Raw genomic sequence first — 13,530 nt, 5'->3', positions numbered from 1 at the left:
GACAAGGTAACTGGCCAGAGGGAGTCAGCCAGGAGAGAGCTGGGGAAGGGTGTGGCAGGCAGGGGGTTATTTCTTGTAAGTACAAAGGCCCAGAGGCAAGAGAAAAGATGGCCTGTTGGGGGAAAAAGGAAATCCTTTGATGTGATCCGGCAAATGGAAAGAGGTGGGGGACGGAGAATTGGACTGGATTCTAAGGGTGCTGGGGAGGCACAGAAGGGTTTTAACTGGGATGTGACGTGATCCAATGTTCCTTTTGCAGGATCACCCTGAATAGTGCTAGAGACCTTTGGATGGTTTGAATTCATTCATGCAAGAGACACCAAGTACCCAGGATGTTTCAAGCACTGACCCAGGTCCTGAGGCTGCAACAGATAATTAATTAATGGTTCCGCAGACGGAGCAAGACCTGGCGGGGACATTGAGTGCCCGGCTACGGAGAAGTCTGAGTGGATAGAGGCTTGGAGTGTGGAAGTGTATGGCTTCCACAAAAAGAAAGCCAAGCCCTGGTGCTGGATGACAAAGCAGTGAGATGGGAGATGGCGCTCAGGGAACTTGCAGGGGACTTGTAGTGGAGAGACTACAATGTCTAGGAGAGGAGAATAAAGGAATGAAAGCGGGAGTAGAGGCAGTGGGTTAGGGGTGAAAACTCCTGCTCCATGTAACCTCCCTAGAAAGTGGCCAAGTGGGCCGAGAGCCCTGGCCAACCCTGTCAGCCCCCCATGCTTCCTGAGCTCTGCTGAGCCCTGCAGCTCGTCTCCTCCCGGCTCCAGAAGTCAGACGAAACCCTGAAGGAGAGCAGAGGCGGGTGAGGAGGGGGTGGGCGGGGAAACAAGCCCAGGCCTCTCACCCCAGCAGGGCCTTCCTTCCCAGCGGCGGGAGCCAACCCTGCTGAGGAGCCAGAGGTTACAGGGAAGGATTAAGGAGTTGGTTGCTTTTTTACCCAAATTGTGGCTGCATTTCTCTCTCTCTCTCTCTCTTTTTTTTTTTTTAAAGAAAAATGTTCCTGTACACGCACCCGGAGGCTTTTGCAGGAGGCGGCTGTTGGAGAACCGGGAAAACAAGCCAAGAAACAAGAGAGAGGAAAAAGACCACGCCTCGCTTGGCAGATTCCTAATGGCCCAGGAGACCTGAGGCTCTACAGTGGGAGGCCGGTGGGGGCTGGCTCGGGTGGGAGGGAAGGGCAGGCCGAAGGACAGCCACTTGCTGGCCAGTGACCTTGGGCGGGATGCTGCCTGCTTCCCTCTGGTGAGAATGGAGAGGAGGGGGCAGGGGCCGGGCTGGCCAGCTGAGGTCACAGGAAGGCCCCTTCCAGCCTGAAACGCGATCTCGGGATGTGGGGCCTGCCAACCTGCAGCGACCCTGGGCCAGCAGAGATGAAAGGCTGCCTGTCCCCGGCTTCCGGACCCCCAAGGCCCCAGTGCCTCCAACTTGAAGGGCAGCAAAGCGGCTGCAGCTGGCTGAACCCGGTTACTGGGCTCCCCCCACCACCACTACCACCACCACCACCACCCTCCCCCGCCACCTGATGTCCTTCAACCCTCCCTTCCCTGTTTTGCAGAGGACACTCGGGGCACAGAGAGGGCTGGTGACCTACTCGAGGTCACACAGCAAGTTGGAGGCTGAGCCAGGACTCACCACAAAGTCTTTGGATTCCAAGGCCAGGCCTCATTCCCTTTCCTGGAAACTTGGCTGCCTGGGGGGCTTACCCTGGGGAGTTGGAGAGACCTAGGGTTAGGGAGGACAGTTGGGAGCTGTGTCTGTTTGAAGTCACAACTTAATGTTGATTAAAGTGCCTTTAAAAAAAAAAAAAGGCGAAAGGAACGTTCCCAGCCCCTGCCATGAGCCTGGACTTGCTCTGCTGGCAGGGGAAGGAACGGTGGCCAGCTGCAGCCTCAGTTCCTGCCGCTCCCACCCCAGCAGACAGAGGGGACAAAGGCCTCTTCTCAGCCTGTCCCCTCCAGCCCCTGGATCAGAGCAACAACCAGGAGGCTCTGTCACTGACCAGCTAAGTCCCTGTTTCTCTCTAGGTCTTAGTGCCCTTTCTGGAAAATGGGGGCAGAGTATCTGCCTGACCTACTTCTCAGCACCATTTTGAGGTTTCAAAGAGGGAGAGTTAACAGAAATACAAACCTCTCAGCACCTCCTTCTGCCTGAGGGTCGGTCGCCTCTGAGACCCCTCTCCCTCATGCTTAAACTAGCCAGCCCCAGCCGCTCAGTGGGGACCATCCCTCGCTTTGGGGAGCCCTCCCTCACCTCCAGACTGTGCTGCTCCTTCAAGGTGTTTATCCCCATTGTAATTAAATAATTAATTGTGTAATTGGATCTGTCTCCCCACTAAAAGGTAAACTCTGTAATAATAATAGCTGACACAAAATGCTTACCCAGTGCCAGTGACTTTCCATGTATTAACCCATTTAATCCCTGTGCTGAGTATGGTTAGTTTTCCCATTTTACAGATGAGGAAGCTGAGAAAAGGAGAGATAGAGTAATGTACCTGAAGTCACAAGCAAGCTGGAAGCTGAGCCAGGTCTCAGTGCAAGAAGTAGCAGAACCAGGATTCAGATGCAGACCCCAGGCTGGAATCATTAAGCCACTAATGAGGCCAGTTCAATTTGTTCCTTGTCCATCCTAGCTCCAGAATACCTGGCATACAGTAAGTACTCCATATGTATTGGGTGAACAAGGAAAAAAGCAAGTGATAAATGCATTCAGGTATTTGGAGAAAACTAAGTGATGTTGGAGAAGACTCTTGAGAGTCCCTTGGACTGCAAGATCAAACCAGTCAATCCTAAAGGAAAATCAATTCTGAATATTCGTTGGAAGGACTAATGCTGAAGCTGAAGCTCCAATACTTGGACCACCTGATGTGAAGAGCTGACTCATTTGAAAACACCTTGATGCTGGGAAAGATTGAAGGCGGGAGGACAAGGGGGCAACAGAGAACAAGATGGTTGGATGGCATCACTGACTCAATGGATGTGAGTTTGAGCAAGCTCCGGGAGATGGTTAAGGACAGGGAAGCCTGGCGTGCTGCAGTCCATGGGGTCGCAAAGAGTCAGACAAGACTGAGCGACTGAACAACAACAAGAGCACCGTCCAGGGGTGAGTTTTGCAGGTGCCATGTGTGGAGCGAAGCCCTGATCAAGGGAGGCAGTACCCGATATATTGTAAAGACCTGTTATTGAGCTTCTTTCTGGAACATAACAGGCCCCAAACCTGGGACATCATCTGTGATTCCTCTTTCCACTTCATCTGCCAGAGCCACTCAGTCGCCAGGTTCTGCTTGCCATCTCCCAGTGCACCCCGTCTTCTCCATCTTCAACCTCCATCTTTTCCTTGGATTTTTGTAGCAACTCTTACACACAGTTCTCTGTCTCTAATTTCTCCTCCTTCGAAGTGAGCCTCTAAAAACGTAAAGCTGGGGACTTCCCTGGTGGCCCAGTGGTTAGGAATCTACCTGCCAATACAGGGGACACAGGTTCCGTCCTTGGTCTAGGAATATCTCACATGCCATGCGGTAACCAAGCCAATGCACCACAGCTACTGAAGCCCTCACACCCTGGAGCCTGTGCTTCGCGACAAGAGATGGCACCTCAGTAAGAAGCCCATGAATGGCAATGAAGACCCAGTGCAGCCAAAAATAAATAAAGTTTAAAAGTGGTGAAAGTGAAGTCGCTCAGACGTTTCGGACTCTTTGCAACTCCATGGACTGTAGCCTACCACGCTCCTCCATCCATGGGATTTTCCAGGCAAGAGTACTGGAGTGGGTTGCCATTTCCCTCTCCAGAGGATCTTCCCAACCCAGGGATCGAACCTGGGTCTCCAGCATTGTAGGCAGATGCTTTACCATCTGACCCACCAGGGAAGTCACTTAAAAGTGGTAATAAATAAAAACAGAAAGCTAATTGTGTGTCCCATCCCTCTTTACTCCCTCCCTCACTAATGAACCTTGCGTGGCTCCTCACTGCTCTCTGGATAAAGCCTGCACTCCTCACCAAGGCTTCTACCACCCAAACCTCTGTCTCCCCCCAGCAGTCTCCCCCCCAAGTCTTACCTCCTACCCTTCTCTGCATGTCCTTTGCCCAAACCACTCTACGTAGGAGAAGTTAAGAGTGTGGAAAACCTAGGTTCAGTCTGATTTTTGCCATTTACCAGATGTGGAAGTTTGTAAACAAATCAGTTCCCTTCTCTAAGCCTCAGTTACCACATCTGGGAAAATGGGCATAATTATAATACTTCTTCATAGATTCATCGTAAGGATTAAATGAATACATACGGTGCTGAGCACAGCACCCAACACTCCCAGTAGTTCCCATAATTCTTACCCTTCCCTCTGCTACAAAAAGCATTTCCTACTGTCAGTCTTACTATTCTTTATGACCCAGCTCAAATGTCACCTCTTGGAGGGGATCTTGCTTGATATTCACACTCTGTTCCCCAAGTGAAATCAGCCTGACTTTCCAGGCTCACTTGCACTTTGCACCTCTGTAAAGCACTTGTAATATTGTTGCACCCTTTCCCCCATTACCCCAAGAGTTCTGGGAGAGCAGAAACAACACCTTCTTAACTCTAGCCCATGCCTGGAGTGCAGCAGGTGCTCAGAAAGCGAGGTAATATTGAAGAGAGGCACCACTTTCAGTGCCTTTCTCTCTTTTTGTTTTGGTTGCGCTGGGTCTTCGTTGCTTTTGTGTGGGCTTTCTCTATTTGCAGAGAGTGGGTGCTACTCTTCTTTGGGGTATACAGGCTTCTCATTGCACCCACTACTCTTGTCGCAGAGCACAGGTTCTAGGCACGCGGGGGTTTCAGTAGTTTCGCCTCTAGGACCATAGAGCGTGTGCTTAGTTGCTCTGCAGCATGTGGAATCTTCCCAGACCAGGGATCAAACCTGCATTGCCTGCACTGGCAGGCAGATTCTTACACACTGCACCACCAGGGAAGTCCCTCAGTGCCTTTCTTGAGCACCTTGCAGGCAGGAGGCCTAAGTGATGCTGGGATCTGGTTGCCTGAGTCCCACTCCAGCTCTGGCGCAGGTATGTTGGTATGTGGGTGGGAGTGGAAGTATGTAGAAGAAACCCCTGACCTCTGGGCTCCTTCCTGCAGTCCTCTGAGGGAGGGCATGATGGGAGGAGGAAGGGAGGAGGTACAGGTGCTGAGCAGGGGTGAGGTGGGGCTATAGCCAGAGCTAGGACGTGAATGGGAGCTAGCAGACTCCAGCTGCTCCAAGACCAGGGCTGGGCCCCGGCAGGACAGGGCCTCACAGCCCAAGTCCCCGCCTGCCATGCCCCACCTCATCCTGGCACCTGCCTTAAGTGACTTTTCAGGTTGTAAAACTACATCTTGATCTGCAAGGAAGCAGAATCCAAGCCTGGCCTTGTCTGGTTGCTGAGCAGGGAAGAAGGGGAGTGTTCCCTTTTATTCTCTTTTTGTATAGGCAACCCCTTGCAATCCCAGACACATCAAAGGAGGTAGCGCTCTTTGCAAACCCAGGTTAAGGTTATCCCCCAACTGTTGCTTCGGTTGCTGCTCCTGCCACTCCCCCTATTCAGAACCTCCTCTCATGGCCTAGCACCCTCAGGATAAAGTCCCTACTCCAAACCCAACCCATAAAGTCCTGGGTAGTCTGGCTTCTGCCTCCTCTTGCACTTTTTCTCACTGCCTCCAAGTCTTCTGGCCTTTTCTCAGTTCTTTCCAGCACACCTTGCCCCTTCCTTCCTCTGGGCCTTCACACATACTGTTTTCTCTGTCTTGAATGCTTTTCCCCATCCCCTGATAATTCTGTTTTGTGTTGAGTGCTTTTGATGCCTAAGAAATCTTTGCCTATCCCAAGATCCTGAAGGTACTCCAATATGTTTTCTTCTACGAGTTTATAGTGTTAGCTTTCATATTTAGGTCCCTAATTCATCGTGATGTGTTAGCAGGTAAGGGCTGAGAATCATTCCTGCTCTAATTCCTACTCATTTTTTCATTTTTTTTTTAAATTTTTAAATTTTTTGGCTGCACTGGATCTTTATTGCAGTATGCGTGGTCTTTCTTTGTGGCATGCGGGCTTTCTCTAGTTGTGGTGCAAGGGCTTCTCACTGCAGTGCCTGGGCTTTTCTTGTTGCGGGGTGCAGGCTTAATTGCATGGCATGCGGGATCTCAGTTCCCTGACCAGAGATTGAACCCATGGACCCTACATTGGAAGGCAAATTCTTAACTGCTGGAACACCAGGGAAGTTTCTCCTGCTCATTCTTGACAGTTCACATTATCCCTCACCTCTTGAGAAGACTTCCTTGACTGCTCCAAGACTAGATCAGTTCCTCCCACTCCGTAGCCCAGGGCACCCTATATTTTATTGTAGCACTTGTCACAATTGTAATTAAAGAATTATTTGTGTAATTAGTTGTTTAACATCTCATCTCCTCTTGCATACTGTAGCTCTCTGAACTCAGTGCCTGTGAAGGTCTTCTTTAAAAACTTTGTATTGAAATAGACATTCCTAAAACCGCACATATCGAAATATACAGCTTGATAAATTTTCACAAATGGAACACACCATGTAACTGGTACCCAGACCATCATGATGCTAAACATTTTCTGTACCCATATGTCTCGTCCAGCTATGGCTGTCTTTTTCTCACCCTTATATTCCTAGTACTCAGGACAGAGCTTGGCATTATTAAGCTCTCAAAATTTTTGAATGAATGAATTAGTTGGTGATGCTTAATTCTCCTGCAAAGAATTAAACATGGAACCTGATCTCAGCTCTAGCTCCAGCTCATTCTGACCTTGAGGAGGTCCTTCTGCTTTCTGGGTCTCAGTTTGCTTGTTTATAAAATGGGTGGGTTGGGGGGATAGAAAGAGGTTGGATAATAACCCCTTTGGGACTTTCCCAGATACGGCATTTGAGGCAGAATTAACCCCTCAGGTTCTGACAATACATTGTCAGGGACGATTTTGGTTTCATGCCTGAAAATGAGGACCTGGAAGGATTAGAAACTTGATCCACATGGAGCATCAGGATCCTGGGCCTAAGAGTAAGAAGAGCTAGTTCTGAGTCCCAGCCTGGCCTCTGGGTGACCCTGGGCAATTCCTTTCCATCCCTGGGTCTCCTTGGTTTCTTCACTTAAAATGAAGAGTAGGTTGGCTTCCAAAGCTTGACAAATGGTGATACTGGCTCCAGGCCTCTGAGCACCAAGTTTCAGTTCCTGGAGCACAGGAAACTGGCTCTGGGCTCCTCCCTGCCAGGCACCATGGGGGGAGAGGAAAGCACACAATGTGATAACCACCCTAGCAAAGGGAACGTGCAATCTGGCCAGGGGGACCCAGTGTTCAGCCAGGAAGCAAATGGAAAATGGGCTGATGGTCCAAGTGATTCTGTACTTGTGGGGCTGGAGGGGAGAAGCTGGAGTGTTCCCAGTAGGGGTAGGAGACCTGGGAGTGGCGGTAAGGGAAGACAGAGATGGCTTCTTGGGGGAGAAGCCTTTGGAAATTGGCAGGATAGCCCAGGGTGCTTCCCAGAGATGGGAGGAGGCAGGAAGGAGGAAATTGGGTCCAGGTGACCACAGAGCAGCAACTTGGCCATGGAGTGGGAGAGGCGGGAGCTTGGGCAGCCACCCCACAGCTGACTCTTGAAGGGGAAGGCGAGGGCGGGGGCGGGAGGCTGTTGCCTCTGCCTTGGCCCTGGGAAAGCGCCATCTTCTCAGGCCGCAGGCTGCAAAGGAGGGCATGGCTGTGAGCTCAGGCTAGGGGGGTGTCTCTTGGAGCCATCCCGCAGGGCCCTGCCCAGCTATCCTGGAGCTACATGAGAAGCAGAGTCTAGCTCCTTCCACAGGGCCCTCCCTTCAGCTTGGATCTCATTTCTGCCTCTTCCTGGCTTTACAACCAGGGGGCACTCAGAGCGTTTCCACTGAAGCCCATTCCTCAGACAGATGACTGAGGCAGAGTGATTGGGAGCCAAGTTAAGGCACTGAGTTCTACCCTGCAAATGGTAGTAGACAGCAGAGCCTAGAGTTAAGAGCTTGACTGCCAGGGTTCAGCTCTCAGCTCTGCCGCTTGTGGGCTGTGTGACCTGAGGCAAATCCCTTAACCCTTCTGTGCCTCAAGTTCCTCATCTGTAAAGTGGAATGATCACATTACTTAAAGCATAGGGTTGTTGTGAGGATTAAATGAGGCAGTGGGTATAAAGCATTTAGATATAAATCACTGCCACCTCCGAGGCAGCAAAACGAACAGACTTTGGAATCACTTCTCTAGTCCAAGCCTCAGTTTCTTTATCTCTAAAATGGTGCTAATAATGCCTGCCTTTCAGGTCATATGTGAATATTAGTCAGGACGAGCTGACCCCTAAGACGAGTATGCTGGAGGCCTCTCTCTCACATCCCCTCCCTGCCTCACTATCAGCCTGTTCAAGGTCTGTTCACTGGTCCCCAGCAAACAGCTGTTCCATGGCCAGCTCAAAGGCCTAGGAATCTACCCTGGCAGTGGGGTTTGGTCTAGGCTAGGACCATTCAGGCTCTGGGACCTAGCTCAAGGGCTTCTAGGATCCGGTTACCCAGAGGTGGTCTAGAGGGGGTGGAGATGGGCTTCAGGTGGGCATGACCTCTTGACCTCTCTCTGACTCCTCATTCGGTGAGGGAAGGAGCCAGTAGAGGAGGCTGAGAGTAGACCCTCTGAAGTGTGGGGGTTCCTACCTCACTAGGGACTTCCCTGGTGGCTCAGAGGTTAAAGCGTCTGCCTCCAATGTGGGAGACCTGGGTTCGATCCCTGGGTCAGGAAGATCCCCTGGAGAAGGAAATGGCAAACCACTCCAGTATTCTTGCCTGGAAAATCCCATGGACGGAGGAGCCTGGTAGGCTACAGTCCACGGGGTCGCAAAGAGTCGGACACGACTGAGCGACTTCCCTTCCTTCCCTACCTCACTGGTTGCCTGGGCCTAAAGATCAAACTAATAAAGAAGAAAAAACAAAGCCTGTAGTAGTCCCTTGGGAAATAGTAAGAATCGCTGCTATCCTTTATCTTCACAACAGCCCTGAAAAGCAGGCACTATTGAGCCCATTTTGAAGATGAACAAACTGAGGCTCAGAGAGGTAAAGTCACTTACCTGGGGGTCACAGAGCTATATCTAGGGGCACAGCTGAGATTCAAAGCTGGATCTATCTGATCCCAAAGGGGCTTCCAGCCAAAGGATAGGAATCCCAAGGTCACCAGCAGACTCTTGTTGGGGCTGGACCAGGGGCCAGATTTAGACTGGGCATGGTGTGGTCCCAGGATGATGACCAGATCCACTCAGGATAGAACAGTTTGATTTACCCTCAGAAACCTGCCTGTGAGCCCACTTGCAGCCCTCTAGTAGCTTTTTTTTTTTTTTGGCCATGTTGGGTCTCAGTTGCAGCACATGGGATCTTTCACTGCCACATGGGGAACTCTCTAGTTGTGGCCAATCTCTAGATGTGGCACATCCCACAGCATGTGGTGTCTTAGCTCCCCGACTAGGGATCAAACCCGTGTCCACTGCATTGCAAGGTGGTTCTTAACCACTGGACCACCAGGTAAGACCCAGTAGTAGCTTGCTTACTAAAGTTATTTATTCTGTTTACAGACATTTGCACACCCCTTCCATACGTGGAGCTGTATGCTTGGCCCTGGAGACCCTGGATGAATCAGACTTGGACATTGCCCTCTAAGTGCTGCTAGTCTCCAAGGGAAGACAGAGACATGGCTAGAAACCTTACTAGGGCGAAGTGGACTAAGGAGTAAGCACTGAACTGTGGCCCCCAGCTTCCTGGGTTTGAGTGTCAGCTCTCTCTCTTATTACCTTTAGAAATGAGGCCAGTCACCTAACCTTTCCAAGCCTCAGTTTCATGTGTGTAAAATGGAGATGATAAGATATTTTCTTTTAAGGTATCCATGAGAATGAAATAATATCATGTACATGAAATGCTTATATATATAAAGTCTAGCATATAGAAGGACTTCCCTGGTGGCTCAGCTGGTATAGAATCTGCCTGCAATGGGGGAGACCTGGGTTCAATCCCTAGGTTGGGAAGATCCCCTGGAGAAGGGAATGGCTCCTCACTCCAGTATTCTGACCTGGAGAATTTCATGGACTGTATAGTCCCTGGGGTCGCAAAGAGTCAGACACCACTGAGTGACTTTCACTTTAGCATATAGAAAGAAGCATCCGATGACTATTAGCTGTCTGTAATTAAGTGGAATGGGGGCGGAGGGGAGAAACCTATTTTTGTTGGGCAACAGGAATCAGGAGAGGCTTCTTGGAGGTGGGGACATCTGAGTTAGGCTCTGAAAGATGACTTCACCTGGAGAAGTGGGGGAAGGCACTCCAGGGACAAGGCCCCAGAGACCAGGAGGATATGACCTGTTTGGGTGTGGCTGGGCAGAGTCAGCTGGGAGGAGTTATTGGAAATGAAGCTGGAAAGGCAGTTTCAAGGGCCTCCAGTGCCTTCCTGCCCGAGTTTGGACTTTAAAGGGCTGGGGACAGAGCAAGCCTTTAAGAGCTGGGAAGGGACATGATTGTGCCTATTTTAGGAAGATGATTCTAACTGTAGTGTGGATGGAGCATGAACCGGAAAGGGAGAGACTGGATGTTGGGGAGCAGATCTGAGCGTGTGCCCCATGGGTTAAAGTCCCCTAGGGACTCCTCCAGCAGCCTGCAGATCAGGCCCTGATTTCTTACTTCCCGCCTGCTCCCAGGCCCCCTCCTTTGCGTAGGATGTCTTCCCCCCTCCCTTCGCCGGCTAATTCCTTGTGGTTTCCGTCTAGCCATGCTTCCTCCTGGAAGCCCTCCTGGGCACCCCCCAGCCAGGCCTAGATTCGGTCTTCCTCCTCCTCTTCGGGACTTGTGAGTCAACTCTGGTTGAGCGACCACCTGCTCAGGGACCAGCAGGCCCAGCACATAGGGGGCGCTCAACCCTGAGCAGAGGAAAGACAGAACCCGTGAGTGAAGGGACAAGCCCGTTAGGGGGCAGGTGTGAGAGTCAAGTGAAAATGATGGGGCCTGCAGTGCTGTGAGGAGCGAGAAGCATTGACAAGACACACGATTGATGAGAAGTGAGCACAGGGTGAAAAAGAAAGAGTTGGCGATAACTCAGAGGTTTCTCCCTGATAGCCTGCTGCCTTTCACCAAGAGAGGAAACATGGGTGGGGTTAGAAGTAGGAAGGGAAGGAGGGGTGGCCCAGGGTGGGAGATAGGGCCCTGGGGGATGGCTGCACCCCGGAATGCCCTACCCACGCTGTCTCCCCACTGCTGGGTCCCCATCAATGTCTGTGACTTGGTCAAAATGATGCCTCCTCAGAGAGGCCACTGTGAGCCCCCCTAGGCAGGCTGGCCCCCCTATAGATTACTCTCTACCGGTATACTCGCTCCATGCCCTTCCAGCCCTCCGCAGAGTTGTCATCAGGTATCTATTGATTTGTATTTTGTTTGTAGTCCGTCTTTCTCAATAGATGGGAAGTTCCTCTGTCACCTTATTGCATGGACCATGTGTACCTGGCAGGCTTCCTGAAACACAGTAGGTGCTCACAGTGAAATTTTTTTTAGTAGGAATGAGTGAAGGAAAGAAGGAAGGCAGGCCTTGAATGCCATGATAAAGAATGTGACTCTTGGCCTCCAAGGAATGGGGAGCCATGGAAAGTTCTTAAGGGAGGCAGTGTCAGGATTCAGCTTGTGTTTTAGGAAGCTCGCCCTGGGGGCTGTGTGGAAGATGGATTGGGGAGGGTGGGGGAGGAACTGAGACAAAGACAGTACCTGGGGCCAGGCTTGGAAGCCCCCGTGCCTGTAGGGGTCCCAGAGCCCCCTCCCTGTCCTTCCCCACCCCCGCCTGGCCTGTTGTCTCTGAGCCCAGCGGCAGGCGGGTGGTGGGAAGAGAAGGGCTGGCAAAGCTGACACTCACTAATCACGGCCCTCACCCCAGAGCTGCACTGACTGTCTGGTCTCCATGGAGACAAGGCAACCTCCGGCCACTTGTTAATGGCAGCTCAACAAGACTGCAGCAACGGGGACGGGCCTGACCAGCGTGCCCCAGCCCGGCACCACCTGTCCCAGCCTGGTCCGCCGCCGCAGCACACCCCAGGGGCGCCCGAGTTGGGGGACAGGCCTGAAGATCTGGTGGCTGGGAGGCCCCCCCACCCTTCACAGCCCCACCTCCCTTGGCACTGCCAAGCAGGGAGAGGGCAGAGGCAGCCTCTGCCCTGGCTGACTCCTCCGCCAAGCTGCTGGGAAGCTGAGCTCATGCAGGTCACCCAGGCAGGGCCAAAGGGCTGTAGGGGGATGGTGAGGAGAGTATGTGGGGGGGACTGGCCTGCACCCCACACAGGAGAGGAATGGACAGGGCACTTCGCCTGCCCCGACAAACCTCTGCTCTGCTAGCCCGAGGCAGGGACCCGATTGGGAGCCATCTGTCCAGAATCTCTTCTCTAGTTTGCTGTCACTACATCTGAAACCTGAAATGCCACCATTAGCAATTCACTCCTTCGGGAGGCTGCGTGGCATAGCGCGTACACACACACACACACAAACAAAAACAACTCTGGCTTTGCAGTCAGGCAGGCCAGGATGTAAGGCCTGGCTCTGTCTTGCCACCTCTGAGCATTGACCTCCCCATCTGTAAAATGGGATAGTAATTGCACCCCACAAAGACTCACATTGAAAGGCACACACTGCTCTGGGCTTACTCTGATGTATCGTGGGAGGCTGAGCGCAATACCTGTGAATCCTCCAACTCCTAGAGGCCTTTCTTCACTCCCACAGCTGAGTTGGGTGTCTCTTTCATGGCCCCCAGGACTGACACCACAGCATTCACCCCCCTCAGGTAACCGTGTGTCCCACCTTTGTCCTCCCCACAGATTGCTCTGTTGGGCAGAGTGAGCAGCCAGTTTGTCCAGTAAACAAAGGAGGCCAGGAGGGTTGGGGGGGGGGCCTCCGTCAGCCTTTTGTCCTCCTCCCCCCACAGGGGGTGCTCAGCCCCTGGAGCACTGCTTGAGGATCTCCTTCCCCCTTCCTCCCCTGCCGCTTTCCTGCATACCTTTGTTTGTCCGTCTGTCTGTCCACCCAGCCATCCTGCAAAGATGTGGGAGAGGGCCCAGCTGTGACCCCAGCAAGCAGGTGAGGCAGAGGCCAGATTCCTCAGGTCAGATACCTGAGGCCCACCCACAGCTGCCGCCCCCAGCCACTTTTCTCCTCCGTCACTCCCCAGGCAACATTCCAAGCTGATAGGGCCCTTGGAAATCATCTAGTCCAATGCACTGCAGCCAGATGAAGAAACCAAGGCCCAGAGAGGACGGGGGCTTGCCCTAGAGCCCAGAGCAGCTCTGTTTCTGAGTTGACAATGTACCAATTATGTGGGCCTTTTTGGGAGGTGACTTTTGGCTCTCTTGGCCCTGCTGACAGCTGTGTTCCCATTGGCAGCTGGAATGCTGGTGGGAGGCCTGTCTGGCCTTTGCACCCTGACTCCCCAGGGCAGAACCAGGTGGCTCTGGGAGGGGGGTTGCTCAGGGCTCTGTTGGGAGGGTAAGACAATGGGTGGGAGGGC

The sequence above is a fragment of the Giraffa tippelskirchi genome, chromosome 3, assembly GCF_054371585.1.
Source record: "Giraffa tippelskirchi isolate mGirTip1 chromosome 3, T2T-mGirTip1v1.2.pri, whole genome shotgun sequence".
NCBI lineage: Eukaryota > Metazoa > Chordata > Mammalia > Artiodactyla > Giraffidae > Giraffa > Giraffa tippelskirchi.
Note: the sequence above shows the minus strand (reverse complement) of the source record.